The sequence below is a fragment of the Plecotus auritus genome, assembly GCF_963455305.1.
Source record: "Plecotus auritus genome assembly, chromosome: 2".
Taxonomy (NCBI): domain Eukaryota; kingdom Metazoa; phylum Chordata; class Mammalia; order Chiroptera; family Vespertilionidae; genus Plecotus; species Plecotus auritus.
In genome coordinates, this window is record NC_137771.1 from 97,658,439 (window position 1) to 97,672,127 (window position 13,689).

General features: G+C 46.7%; 1 protein-coding gene across 1 annotated transcript in view; it reads left to right on the forward strand.

Moving 5' to 3' along the window:
• MYLK4 (myosin light chain kinase family member 4) overlaps nucleotides 1-13,689 on the forward strand; it is a 101,002-nt gene that overhangs the window by 81,307 nt on the left and 6,006 nt on the right. The window lies entirely within an intron of this gene.

Below are 13,689 nucleotides of genomic sequence, written 5' to 3' on the forward strand. Positions count from 1 at the left end.
CCTATCTCAGCGGGAAAACCATACCTGGGCAAGATGTCTTCCAGCATATACCATCACCCTTTCTCTTCCTTTGCTTGGGGAAGCTTCCTAATGCGCTGTAACTCCTCCAGGGACTATCCTGGCTGAACTGGCAGAACTGGGTCTCCTGGGTCTGGGAGCTGTAGGGCCATGGTGGGGATCAGAGAAAGGGCTACTGCCTTGGCCCCCTGGTCAGCCCTGCGGTTTCCTCTTGCCATTGGGTCGTCAGCCTTCTGGTGTCCTTGGCAGTGTATGATGGCCAATTTGGCAGGGAGCCGTAAGGCTGAGAGTAAGTCGAGTATCTCCTGTTTATTCTTTATAGTCCGCCCCTCTGCTGTTAGTAGCCCTCTCTCTTGGTAGATTGCCCCATGAACATGAGCGTTGGCAAATGCATATCGGCTGTCTGTGTAGATGTTGAGCCACTTTCCAGCTCCCAGTGTCAGGGCCTTGGTGAGGGCCACAAGCTCTGCTCTCTGGGCTGACGTCCCAGAGGGCAGAGCCTCTTCCCATACAGTGTCCATTTCAGTGACTACAGCTGCACCCGCATACCTGCTCCTGTCCCGTACAAAGCTGCTTCCATCCGTGAACCAGGTGACGTCTGCATCTGGAAGGGGCTGGCTGGTCAGGTTTTTCCGGAGCCCATTCACTTGCTTTAGGATTCCCAGGTCCTCGTGCAGGGCCTCGTCGAAGATGGTGGGCGAGTTCTTGAACCTGAGGCAACCGAGTCCACGTCAGTTGTCCGCTGTAGCCCTCTATTGGAGAGGCTTTTTGGTGAAGCTGGTACTCATCCTCCAGCCTTATGGTCAGGACCTGAATGGGGTGGCCCTTGCCTTCAATAACCTGAGGCCCCCCTTGTCTGAAAGTTATCTGAGCTCCGATCTTAGTGAGCAAGTCTCGTCCTAACAGTGGGTAGGGGCATTCCGGAATTACCATAAAAGAGTGGGATACCCGGCCCGTCCCTAAATCCACCGTTCTTCGGGTAGTCCATGAATACTGTCTCATACCAGTTGCTCCTTGTCCCAAGACTTATTTGTTAATTTTCCCTGAGGCGTACAGAGGACTGAGTGTTGCGCTCCGGTGTCGACAAGGAAGTCAATGGAGGTCCCCTCCACTCTAAGAGTTACCCTGGGCTCAGGGAGGGGGTCCGAACCCCGACTCTCCTAATCACTCAGTTCATCTAGCTCCAGGACCTTCACTCGATCCGCTTCGCCTCCCTTTTTGCTGGCCCTTTTCGGACACTCTTGTTTCCAGTGCCCTATCTCCCTATAGTAAGCACACTGATCTTTCTGCAGCTTCCGCCTCCCGCCCCGGGCGGTCCACTTACCGTCCTCCTGGTTGCTGGTGAGTCGGCGGAGACGGCGGTTCCGTTCCTCGAAAGAGTCCGCGGTGGTGGCGAGCAGAATCTTAGCTAGGTCTCGGGTTTGTTTGCTGCTCGCAGCCGCCGCAGTGTGAGCCTGCCTTTCTTCCAGGGGGCTCCCTGTTATTATACACCTTCTCGGCTACCTCCACTAGGTCCTTTAAACTCTTCTCCCCCAACCTATCTACTTTTTGCAGTTTCTTTTTAATATCCCCAGCCAATTGGTTTACAAAGCTTATGATCACAGCTGCCTTGTTTTCAGGAGCTTCTGGATTCATGGGGGTGTAGGTGCGGTATGCCTCCATGATCCTTTCTAAAAAGACAGCTGGAGACTCATCCCTTTCCTGCTGAACATTCCCTACCTTGGCCAAATTAGTTGGCTTTCTAGCAGCCATTCGGAGACCCCCCCATTAGAGTCTGGCGGTAGACCCGGAGCCTCTCCTTACCTTCTGCCGTGTTGAAATCCCATTCAGGCCTAGTTAAGGGAAAAGAGACATCTATCTGGACCGGGTTGGTGGTTGGGTACCCGTCCACGCCTGGAACCACTTTCCGGGCCTCATTGAGTATTCTTTCCCTCTCCTCAGTTGTGAACAGGACCTGTAAAAGCTGTTGGCAGTCGTCCCATGTGGGCTGGTGGGTGAAAAGGACAGAATCTAACAGATCAATAAGCTCTGCTGGCTTCTCAGAGAACTTAGGATTCTGAGCCTTCCAGTTGTAAAGGTCACTAGTGGCGAAAGGCCAATAGTGATGGGGTTGATTACCATCTGCATCTGGGAGCCCACCGGAACCGTAGCCGCTCTCAGAACTCTGCCCCCAGCCGCTCCCGGAACTCTGCTCCCCATGGGGTCCGCTTCCCCTCGCGTGGGAGGATCGCCCCCCTGTGGACTCCTAGGGGGCTGATATAAGAGAGGAAAGATTAGTTCCTCTTCAGTTCCCCCCTGAAAGACAGGGTAGAGGGGAGCTGATGGCGGGGTGAGGTCCTTCTTCTCCTTCACCTTCTCCGTTTCCTGCAAAGCAAGTATGGGTTTCGGCTCCAGGGGGCGCTGGGACAGAAAGGGCTTAAGCCAGGAGGGTGGCTCTTCCACGAGGTCCTGCCAAGTAATAATGTAAGGGAGTTGATCAGGATGTCCCTTCTTGGGCTGAGAGACGATATCCCTCACCCGGTGGATGGTGGGGAGGTCAAAGGTCCCCTCTGGCGGCCACCCGACACTAAAAGTCGGCCATTCTCTAGAACAAAAAGTTTACCACCGGCCCTTCCGGACCTCTACACTGAGGTTGCTAGCTCTTCCCTTAACCTCTTTGAAATGATCAACCATAATGCTTAAAGGAGTGGTTTGAATCTGTCCCATGATGTCCGTCAAGAAAGTCCACAAAACAAAACAGAAAAACACAGATGCAGACAAACAAAGGGCCCTTGAGACAAGCTTTCCAACGCGAGTCCGTTGGAACAAAACTGACAAAACCGAAAGTGCGGACGATGGCCTCACGCTGATCGATCGGTGGGAGTGACCCACCTCGTCCCAGAGGTTTGAGGGGAATACACGTCCCTCCTGAAGGAGGATTGGGACGGGAACCCCTTTCACGTCCTGCGTGGTTCAGGGTTCCAGTTCAGGGTTCAGGTTCTGGAGAAGGCCGCACACAAATGAAAAGAGACTTGGAAAAGTATTAATTTGGGAAAATGGGGGGCCAGGCGGGAGCCCACCTCTAGTGGGAGGACTACCCTTTGCTCTGGCCTTGCAAACCCTTTTATTGAGACTACGGGATACACTCATATCTTTTAGGCAGGAAATACCAATAATAGCCAATCAGCAAGAATTTACATAAGAGTAACAGGTGGAGGCTGCTTCAACTACCAATGTCTCAACTAAACAATGAGTGATTAGCTCCAACCTTTCAGAGCATTTCCACATCTATTAGTGGGACAATGATCGGTTTCGGCACCAATTCCTCCCGCCCGTGGTCCTCCAGTGCGTCCACCTAGACCGCTTCGGGCACTGCCAGAGATCAAGAAATGAGCTCACACAAAAGAGACAAGGAACAGACAGACACCTACCGTGGCCAGTCAGACTCTACGGATTGGGGGTCCCTTGAGGTTCTTGGGGATCCCGGGCGAGCCCCCAAATGTTATGTCCAGATTTCATGAACCCCAAAGACCACCAGGGAGCCGAGTCCGATGCAAAAGCAAAGAGCCTTTAATCGAGCTAGCTCCAGCTCAGTCCCCCACACACACACCGGCGCAGCAGCGAGGTGGAGAGAGAGAGCGATGCCTTTTATTTCTTCGTCTTGTCTGATCGCAATGGCTAGTACTTCCATCACTATGTTGAACAGGAGTGGTGAGAGTGGGCATCCCTGTGTTGTTCCTGTTCTTAGGGGAAATGGTTTTAGTTTTTGCCCATTGAGTATGTTACCTGTGGGTTTGTCATATATGGCTTTTATTATGTTGAGGTATGATCCTTCTATTCCCACGTTGCTGAGAGTTTTTGTCATGAAAGGGTGTTGGATTTTGTCAAATGCTTTTTCTGCATCAATTCATATGACTATGTGGTTTTCATCTCTCAATTTGTTTATGTGATGTATCACATTTATTGATTTGCGAATATTGTACCATCCTTGCATTCCTGGGATAAATCCTACTTGGTCATGGTGTATGATCTTTCTGATGTAGTGCTGGATCCAATTTTCTAGAATTTTGTTGAGGATTTTGGCATCTATGTTCATGAGGGATATTGGCCTGTAATTCTCCTTCATTGTGTTATCTTTATCTGGTTTTGGTATTAGGGTGATGCTGGCTTCATAGAAGGAGCTTGGAAGTGTTCCTTCCTCTTGAATTTTCTGAAATAGTCTGAGGAGGATATGTTTTAGTTCTTCCTTGAATGTTTGGTAAAACTCCCCTGTGAAGCTGTCTGGCCCCGGGCTTTTGTTTGCCGGAAGCTTTTTGATGACTGCTTTAATTTCTTCCATAGTTATCAGCCTATTGAGATTTTTAGAATTATCTGGAGTGAGTTTTGGAAGGTTGTATTTTTCTAGGAATGTGTCCATTTCCTCCAGGTTGTCCAGTTTGTTAGAATGGAGTTGTTCATAGTATTTTTTAACAATCCTTTGTATTTCTGTGGGGTCTGTTGTTATTTCACCTTTCATTTCTGATTTTGTTTATTTCGGTCCTCTCTCTTTGCTTCTTGGTGAGCCTGGCTAGAGGTTCATCAATTTTGTTTATCCTTTCAAAGAACCAGCTCTTGGTTTCATTGATCTTTTGTATTGTTTTTTTGGTCGCTATGTTATTCATTTCTGCTCTGATCTTTAATCTTTCCTTCCAACTGCTCATTGTGGGCTTTTCTTGTTGCTCTCTTTCTAATTCTTTGAGTTGTTGCATTAGATGATTTATTACCATTTTTTCTTGTTTTTTTTGAGGTAGGCCTGTAGAGCTATAAACTTCCCTCTCAGGACTGCTTTCATTGTGTCCCATAGCATTTGCATTGTTGTGTTTTTATTGTCATTAGTCTCAAGGATGTTTTTATTTTATTTTATTTTAATAAATCTTTATTGTTCAGATTATTACAATTGTTCCTCTTTCCCCCCCCCCCATAGCTCCCCTCCACCTGGTTCCCACCCCACCTTCTGCCCTTACCTCCCCTGCACTGTCCTCATCCATAGGTGTACGCTTTTTGTCCAATCTCTTCCTGCACCCCCCACACCCCTTTCCCCCCGAGATTGTCAGTCAACTCCCTTTCTATGCCCCTGATTCTATTATATTCACCAGTTTATTCTGTTCATCAGATTTTTTATTCACTTGATTTTTAGATTCACTTGTTGATAGACATGTATTTGTTGTTCATAATTTTTATCTTTACCTTTGTCTTCTTCTTCCTCTTCTTAAAGAATACCTTTCAGCATTTCATATAACACTGGTTTGGTGGTGATGAATTCCTTTAGCTTTTTCTTATCTGTAAAGCTCTTTTTCTGACCTTCAATTATGAATCATAGCTTTGCTGAGTAGAGTAATCTTGGTTGTAGGTTCTTGCTCTTCATCACTTTGAATATTTCTTGCCACTCCCATCTGGCTTGCATAGTTTCTGTTGAGAAATCAGCTGACAGGTGATTAACTGTTTTTCACTTGCAGCTTTTAATATTCTCTCTTTGTCTTTTGCTCTTGGCATTTTAATTATGATGTGTCTTGGTGTGGTCCTCTTTGGATTCCCTTTGTTTGGGGTTCTGTGTGCTTCCTGGACTTGTAAGTCTATTTCTTTCACCAGTTGGGGGAAGTTTTTGGTCATTATTTATCCAATAGGTTTTCAGTATCTTGCTCTCTCTCTTCTTCTGGCACCCCCATAATTCAGATATTGGTACACTTGAGGTTGTCCTAGAGCAGGTATCATCAAACTACGGCCCGCGGACCACATGTGGCCCACTGTGGACATTTATCCAGCCCGCCGGGTGCCTCTGCCTGTCCTGCTTAGCAGCCGACTCGTCCCGGGTCTGCAGTGCACATAGGAATTTGTTCATAGTTGTTTTTTTTTAAACTATAGTCTGGCCCTCCAACGGTCTGAGGGACAGTGAACTGGCCACCTGTTTAAAAAGTTTGAGGACCTTTGTCCTAGAGGCTCCTTACGCTATCTTCAAATTTTTGGATTCTTTTTTCTTTTCCTGCTGAGTGTTTTTTGCTTCTTTGTATTTCAACTCTTTGACTTGATTCTTGCGGTCCTCTAGTCTGCTGTTAGGTCTCTGTGTAATATTTTTTATATCAGTCAGTGTATGTTTAATTTCTAGTTGTTCCGTTTTCATATTCTTGGGGTCTCACTACTTTTATCGACCTTTTCTAGGAAATTCTTGAAAAACCTTATAACCGTGGTTTTGAACTCTATATCCAGTCATTTGTTTTCCTCCATTTCTTTCATTTGCGATCTGTTTCTTTGTCTCCGCATTTTTGCTGCTTCCATGAGTTGGTAGAGTAGCTTTGTGTGGTAGGTGTCCTCTAGGGCACAGTGGCTCAGCCTCCCCAGTTACCTGAGGTGGACACTCTTGGTGCACCCCTTTGTGGACTGTGTGCTCAGCCTTGTAGTAGTTAAGTCTTGCTTGTTGTTGGTATCACTGGGAGGAATTGACCTCCAGGCCAATTGGCTGTGAGGATCAGCTGTGTCTATGCTGGGAGAACTTCTGTGCTGGAGACACACTTATGGGACAAGACTTGCAAAATTGCAAAAGCCTCTGTGCTCAGCTTGAATGGGGTGGGGCCTCAGGGTAGAGCCGACAGCCCTGGCCTCCCATCAGCCCTGCCCCATGAGGCCCCTGGGTCTCAGTGTCCCCCAGCAATCACTGCAAGTACCTCTGAGAGAAAGCTGCCTTCGAGTTTCATCTACTGCCAGACAGTCCAGTTTCTTCCCAAATGAGTCTTGGCTCCCAGAAACTCTTCCGGAACTGGAATTCAGCTCAGTCAGGAGCCTCTGTCTCCCCCGCCGTCTTTAGAAAGCCAGCCGTGCACTCAGCCACCCGTGCATTCAGCAGTCAGTCCTCACTGCACACACGCGCCTCCGGACCTCTGCCCTGCGCAGCTCCCGAGTCTCAGAGTGCTTTCTCTTTTCCTGACAGTCCAGATTCCCCCCGAATGAATCTGATTTCCCAGAGTCTCGCCTGGGACTGGAGTTCAGCGCAGTCGGGAGCTTCCGTCTCCCTCCCTCTTTAGAAAGCCAGCCGTGCACTCAGCCGCCCGTGCATTCATCCGCCCATCCTCTCCACGCGCGTCTCCTTACCTCAGGCTTTTGCAGCTCCTCTGAGTATCAATGTGCTTTCCTCTTTCCTTCTAGTTGTAGTACTTCCACTCAGCCAACTTTCCTGTGGTTCTGGATGGTGTCCGTTTTGTCTTTTAGTTGTAGTGTTGAAATTGTTGTGCGAGGCAGGAACTTAGGTGTTCACCCATGCTGCCATCTTGGTTTCTCCCCAGAATGTTTTTAATTTCTTCTTTGATCTCAGTTATAACCCAATCATTGTTTAATAGCATGCTATTCAGCTTCCAAGTGTTTCAATTTTTTGGAATGTTTTTATTGTAGTTTATTTCTAATATTATGCCATTATGGTCTGAGAAAATACTTCATATGATTTCAATCTTTTTGAATTTGGGGAGACTTTGCTTGTGACCCAATATGTGGTCTATTTTTGAAAATGTCCCATGTGCACTTGAGAAGAATGTATATTCCGTGGCTTTGGGGTGAAATGCTCTGAAGATGTCAATTAGGTCCATCTGATCTAGTGAGTCATTTAGAATTGCTGTTTCTTGGCTGATTTTTTGTCTGGAGGATTTATCTAGTGATGTCAGTGGTGTATTAAAGTCCCCTACTATGATTGTATTGTTGTCAATCTCTCCCTTGATATCTTCCAGGAGTTTTTTTTTAATGTATTTGGGTGCTCCTGCATTGGGTGCATATATGTTTATCAGGGTTATATCCTCTTGTTGTATCGATCCCTTTATTTTTATGAAGTGGCCTTCCTTATCTCTTGTTATGGCCTTTACTTTGAGGTCTATTTTGTCAGAAATAAGTACTGCTACCCAAGCTTTTTTTTCATTTCCATTTGCCTGAAAGATGTTTTTCCATCCCTTCACTTTCAGTCTGTATGAGTCCCTTTTTCTGAGGTGGGTCTCCTGTAGACAGCATACATATGGGTCGTGTTTTTTTTTATCCATTCAGCCAATTGATGTCTTTTGATTGGAGTATTTAGTCCATTTACATTTAAAGTTATTATTGAAAGGTACTTACTTGTTTGTAGTCATTTTTATTTTTTGTGTCTGTGTTCTTTCTTACCTTTTTATTTCTTCTTTTTATACCAGTCCCTTTAGCATTTCTTGCATTGCTGGCTTGGTAGTGATAAACTCCCTTAGCGTTTTTTTTGTCTGTGAAGATTTTTATTTCTCCTTCAATTTTGAATGATAGCCTTGCTGGATAGAGTATTCTTGGATTCAGTCCCTTGGTTTGCATCACCTTGTAAGTTTCCTTCCATTATTTTCTGGCCTGATGTGTTTCTGTTGAGAAATCATTTGATAATCTAATGGGAGCTCCTTGTATGTAACTTTCTGTCTCTCTCTTGCAGCCTTTAAGATTCTCTCTTTGTCCTGAATATTTGCCATCGTAATTATGATGTGTCTTGGTGTGGGTCTTTTCGGGTTCATCCTGTTTGGGACTCTGTGCTTGTGTGACTTTTTTCTTCACCACATCAGGGAAGTTTTCTGACATTATTTCTTCAAATAGGTCTTCTAACCCTTGTTCCTCTTCCTGTTGTTCTGGAACCCCTATTATTTGTATGTTGCTTCGTTTCATGTTGTCCCATAGCTCCCTCAGGCTCTCCTCCTGTCTTTTAATTTTTTTCTCCAGTTGCAATTCAGTTTTTCTGTGTTTTGCTTCTCTGTCTTCTAATTCGCTAATTTGGTCCTCCACTTCTCCTAGTCTACTGTTGAAGCTTTTCATGGTGTCTTTTATTGCAGCTCTATCACTCTTCATTTCTTCTTGATTCTTACATAAGGTGTTGATTTTTTCTTCCATCTGGTTTATGAAATGTATGACCCTTATTCTGAATTCTTTTTCTGACATATTTCATGCCTCTGTTTCACTTAGCAGCTTTTCTGGCGATTCCTCATTTTCTTTCCTTTAGGAGTATCTTTGTCTACTCATTTTTGGTCTCTCCGACTGATCTAAATGTCGAGCTGTGCAGAGGCTGCTTCTTGGGTGGCAGTGGCTTCTCTGGCTGTGGTTGCTCCTCGGCTGGTCACAGTAGCAGCTGCTTCTCAGTTGGCAGCAGCTCCTCTGGTGGGTGCTGTTCGCAGCAGTGGTGTTTCCTCTGGCTGGTCGGGGAGGCTGCTCGTATAGCTGCTGTTCCTTGGATGGGAGTGGGCTGATTATGAGGTTGCTGCTCCTCGGATGGGGGTGGGTTGCTCGTGTCTGCTGCTCCTTGGACGGGGGCCGGCTGCTCACGTGCCTGCTGCTCCTCGGACAGGGGCGGACTGCTTGCATGGCTGCTGTTCTTTAGATGGGGGCTGGCTGCGTGCTGCTGCTGTTCCTCAGATTGGATGGGCTGCTTGTGATGCCGCCGCTCCTTGGACAGGGGCAGGTTTCTTGCAGGGCTGCTGCTCCTCGTACGGGTGTGGGTTGCTTGTGCAGCTGCTTCTCCTCGGACATGGGGGTGGTCTGCTTGTGTGGCTGCTGCTCCTTGCGTGGGAGTGAGCTGCTTGAGCTGTTGATGCTCCTCGGACAAGGATGGGCCGCTCACCCGGCTCCTTCTCATCAGACAGGTGCAGGCTGTGTGTGGGTGCTGCTCCTTGGACCAGTGTGGACTGCACAGGGCTGCTGCTCCTTGGATGTGGGCGGTCTGCTTATGTGGCTGCTGCTCCTCAGATGGGGGCGGGCTGCTCACACAGATGCTGCTCCTCAGATGTGGGCAGGCATCTCATGTGTCTGTTGCTCCTCAGTAGGGGGTGGGCTGCTCACACAGGTGCTGCTCTTCAGATAGGGGCAGGAGGTTCATGTGGCTACTGCTTCTCAGAAGGGGGCAGTCTACTCACACAGCTGCTGCTCCTCAGATGGGGGCGGGCTGCTTGCACAGCTGCTGCTCCTTAGAAGGGGGCTGGCTGCTCGTGCGGCACAGCTGCTGCTCTTTGGACAGGTGCAGGTTGCGGGCTGCACACAGCTGCTGTTCCTCAGACGGGGGCTGGCTGCATGGGGCTGCCACTCCTCAGTCGTGAGTGGGTTGCTCAAGGGGCTGCTGCTCCTTGAATGGGGCAAGTTGCTCTCTTGGTTGCTGCTCCTCAGACAGGGGAACTGGCCACTCACACAGCTGCTGCTCCTTGGACAGGGGCAGGCCACATGAAGCTGCTGCTCTTAGGCCTGGGGCAGGTTGCTCGCGGGGCTGCTGCTCCTTGGACAGGAGCGGGCTGCTCCCATGTCTGCTGTTCACATGGTTGCAGTGCCCTGGGCTAAAGCGTTGGACCGGTCAGAGGGGAGCGTGCTTCAGAACTCACAGGAGCCTGCACCGAGGGTGGCTGAAGCCTTGTTGACTGTGGGATCACAGCCTAGGTAGCATGTCCCTGGCAGGGGTGGCTGTAGAGTCCCAGGTGTTATCTGAGGGCACTCTGGGTGGAGTTGAGGCTGGGAACTCAATTACAGCAGCTCTCCCCTTCAAAAAGGCTAGGCCTCTGAGGACAAGTTGGCCTCCTGGTACTGTTTGCAATGGTAACAGAAGCTGCCTAGTTAGGCGAGCCTGATTAGCCTGCCCCTGAAGGTCCTATGGTATCTAACTGTGCCTCATTCACACACACACACACACACACACACACACCACCTGACCACACACTCCTCTTTCACTCCCTCACTCACTCATGCTCTTTCCCTCACTGCTGCATTCTTCCTGCCCCTATAGTTGGGTCTGGGGTGTTATTGACCCATTCATGGATGGAGTTTCCTCTCCAGGTGTCTGGTTATGTGGTTTGCTCTCAAGTCCTTTTTCCAGGCATGATAAAATTCACCTCAACAAGACACAACACAGAGGGAACTAAGCACAAATGTACTCACGACACCAATAACCCCAATATAAATGACCACCTGAGAAAAGAGAGTTAGGCCAGAGAAAAGAGAGCACAAATGTTATCGAAGAGAGAGAAAAAGATAAGAGATAAAAGACAAAGGAAGAAAAAGGAAAATATATATATGGGGGTAAGACACCACAGAACCAATAGATAAAACAAAAGAAATACAAACACCACATACCCAGCAAAGAGGGTTGGGGCAGAATCTATAGAGGCTGAGCTTATATACTAAAAATAAAATTAAGAACTGGATGAATATGGGGAGGACCTCAATTTAGTATTAAGGAAGTAGAAAGGGAATACGTGGATGAGAAGAAAGAGAAGAAAATAATAATAATAAATTTACAAAAAATTTGATTTAAAAATGGTATAAAAATTAAAAATAGCAAATAAAAAATAATAATGAAAAAATAATGTGAAAAGAAATAGAAAATAAAGCAACAAACAGAAACAGGAAAACAAAGAAGAAAAGAAGAAAAAAAAAAGGATATTAAAAAAATAAAAGTGAAAAAAGTGAAGTATCGTTCCTTTGGATGGCTTGTGATCCCAGTCATCTGTGCTGTACTGTTTCTCAGTTTCCCCATTGCTGAGGCTAAAGATTTCTCTTTAGGCAAGTTCCTATGACCTCAGAGAGTATTCAGATTCCTTTGTATTATTCAGGGTGGGATCTGGGTGTGGCTGTATTGGTTGCCTGGAGACTAGACGGAGGGGATATCTCTCAGGAGAAAATGGTGACTGGAGCTCAGGTATGACTCAGCATCAGACTCACTACCACCTCTCCTGGACCACCACCCATTCTCCGGAGATTCCACAAGTCCACACCTTCTTCCGCACCTCAGCCATGGATAAGTGTCTGTACCAAAAGGTCCTATGAACTAGGTTCAGTGAAGAAAGGCACAGGCCCCAGAGCAAGAAAGGACTGCGTCCCTGCAAGCTCCTCTCTTGCTGGCACTGCGCGGTCCAGCCAGCCCTTCAGGGCTGCCTCTGAGCTCAGATCCAAAATCCAGACTCCAAGGTCCAAAATCCCCTACCTCCCACAGTCCTGTGGACCCTTTTTTCAGTCAGACACTTTGCCTGTCCTCAGGGACGCGGCTTGGCGCCATGTAGTTTTTCCCTGAACCTCTGGGCACACAAGTCCGGCAGACTCTCTTGCCTAGATCCTGATTTCACCTTTATCCAGGGGACCTCTGCCCTTCCTGGCTGCAAACTGTCTCACCAGTTGTGTTTCCTTTGCCAATTTGGGCTGAATTCCACTCATTTCAGCCGCTCACTCTATTTGATCCAGGACAAAGCTCAGGACACATCCGTCTATTCCGCCGCCATTTTGTCTCCCCACGCCAGTTCATTATTATAAAAATTATAGTTATATGGCACTGTTCTAACTGCTATACAAATATTAACTCATTTAATCCTCACACCAATCCTCTGGAACAGGCACTGTTCTCCTCAGTATGTGGATGAGGAAGCTGAAGAGATGGTGTAAGCTTTTCTTATGACTCAACCATCCATATATAACCCATCTTGCATCAGACGCAGCTCTCTGTGGGGAGGAACAAAGCATTCCCAAACTACAAGTCTATTAGAACTCAACCAGCACCTACTACAGACAGTAAATGCTTTGGGGCTGAAGGAAGGAAAACTGAATAAATGTGACCCGTTTCCTTATCTCCCAGTGCCTTCTACCTTCCTTTCCATTCCCAGCACTACTCCCTTAGCACATGCTCTTCTTCCAATTCACCAAGCTAATAAAATAACCCATGAGCCGATATTCAACCTCCATTGGCTCTCTTCGCTAATTCACCAATCATGATTTCTTTAATTACAACCTGATCATATTACTCCTGATCAAACAGTCTTCAAGTGCTCCCCATTGTGCCCAGCAGGCACAGCCAACAGTCCAGACCTGTTCCAAGACCCCTTGACCTCAGGTCCAGTCTTGTCTCCACTCCTTTCTCCAGATCAGCCCAAATCATGACGATTCTCTAAGGCCTATTTTAAATGCCACCTCCTTTAAGATGGCTTTTCTCAACCCCCAATTGGAAGTGCTTTCTCTGTCTTCCTGAGCTTCTCTTGTAGCACTTGACTCTTGTCTGCTGAATTTGAAAACTTTTGGACGAAGCAGTTTCTGTGTCCAGTGCATCTTTGTAGTCCAGGGGTGGGCAAACTTTTTGACTCGAGGGCCACAATGGGTTCTTAAACTGGACTGGAGGGCCGGAACAAAAGCATGGATGGAGTGTTTGTGTGAACTAATATAAATTCAAAGTAAACATCATTACATAAAAGGGTACGGTCTTTTTTTTTTTTAATTTCAATAGTTTTATTCATTTCAAACATTTTAACAAGAAGAATGTAAACACTAATTATTATAATTTGAAACTTCAAAAAATGGAGGAATCATAGCACAATAACATACCTTATATTGAAGATGGCAAAGGCAAAATAAAATTGCCTAACAAAGGAAAGGTACAAAAGCCTTTCAAATTAAACTTAAATATAATAAAATAATTTAAAACTAAAACAAATAGAAAAGAACAAAATGTGTAAACAGTAAATTAAACATTTTCTTTAGTGCAACTTCCAAATTATGCCCGGGACGTAGATGTAGATGGCAATGTAGACTGGGTTGAAAGGTTTTTGGTCTTTAAAACATCAACTTCAGTGGGAACAGTGTTGTTGGTCTCCTTTTTAGCTAATGCTCTGATACTGTGCCCTCCAGGGGCGTGTCTCCCTACATCACCATGATAACGTGTCT